Consider the following 1,079-nt stretch of genomic DNA (forward strand, 5'->3'; position numbering starts at 1 on the left):
ATTATAAGGGGGTTATAACCCGTTGTACCTCCCGTATAACCTCCCGTATAACCCAACTGTAACCTTATAATCTCAATAGATAAAATAAAAGTGTGGGTTACAGCTGAGTTATACAAAATTTAACTCCCATGTAAGTCGCATATAAGGCGGGTTTACCTGTTATTTATTTACACATCTCTGATCTCTGCGTACCCTTACGTACGCGCAATTTTTTTCCCCCGCGAGCGTTTCCTCCTCCCCAAGCTCTCGGTCGAGCCTCAAAGAGCAGCTCGAGCCCCTCATTCTCCTCCTCCTTCCTCTTCGAAAAGTTCGATAGCCCGCCTCCTCCTTCCTCTGTGAGTTGCACGACAGGGAGAACCCGCCGTCTCCTTCCTCTCCCAGCTCTCGATTGAGCTTCCTACAGGCCTCACGAGCTCTCCTTCCTCTTATGCGGTTTGGTTAGGGCACGAATGCCTCTCCCTCCCTCTTCTTCGCTCGGTTAGGGCTGCTCGAGCCTTCATCGTGCAGAAAAATGCCGCAGGAGCTCCCTCCTCCTATCTCTTTGGTTCAATTACAGGTAACCTCCACCTCCTCCTTCTCCCTCTACTGCTTCTCCTTCTTCCTCGTCCTCAAACACTTCTTTCTTCTTCTACCTCACTCTCTCGCTCTCTCATTCTACCCCAGTTTCTCTCGTGCCTGCTGAGTGTGGGTTCGAAATGGGAGGAGACGAGGGGAGCCGCAATTTGACTCTCCCATGAGCGGCGGCTTCTTCGCTCGAACGGCACCTACACAGCAAGTGGGGTTACCTACGATATATATTTATTTGTATTGATTTTTTTTATATTAATTTTTTTAAAATGTTTATTATTACGGTTTTGCTCCGGTGCATATGAGCAGCTGAATTGGTGAATTATATCATATAGGGTCGAAGGTTATGGGAGATATATTCCCCGCTCCCATCAAAACAAAGGTATTTGTTGATGAAAACAGGACCGCCCAACACCTAGTAAAATCAAGAACTGAACCGCCGAATATCTGAAAAAACTAAGAACTGGATTGCCGAACACACTGCTGGTTGAAGGACTGAATTGCAGAACTCC

The 1,079-nt window shown here is 47.2% G+C and overlaps 1 long non-coding RNA gene across 1 annotated transcript; it reads left to right on the forward strand.

Moving 5' to 3' along the window:
* Positions 1–207: 207 nt before the first annotated feature.
* On the forward strand, positions 208–1,063 carry LOC110038037. Its single transcript, XR_002295384.1, has 3 exons — positions 208–556; positions 664–775; positions 903–1,063. It is a non-coding gene; the product is annotated as an uncharacterized LOC110038037 (long non-coding RNA).
* Positions 1,064–1,079: the final 16 nt, after the last annotated feature.

Source organism: Phalaenopsis equestris, unplaced genomic scaffold, assembly GCF_001263595.1.
Source record: "Phalaenopsis equestris unplaced genomic scaffold, ASM126359v1 Scaffold229552, whole genome shotgun sequence".
NCBI classification, from domain to species: Eukaryota; Viridiplantae; Streptophyta; class Magnoliopsida; order Asparagales; family Orchidaceae; genus Phalaenopsis; species Phalaenopsis equestris.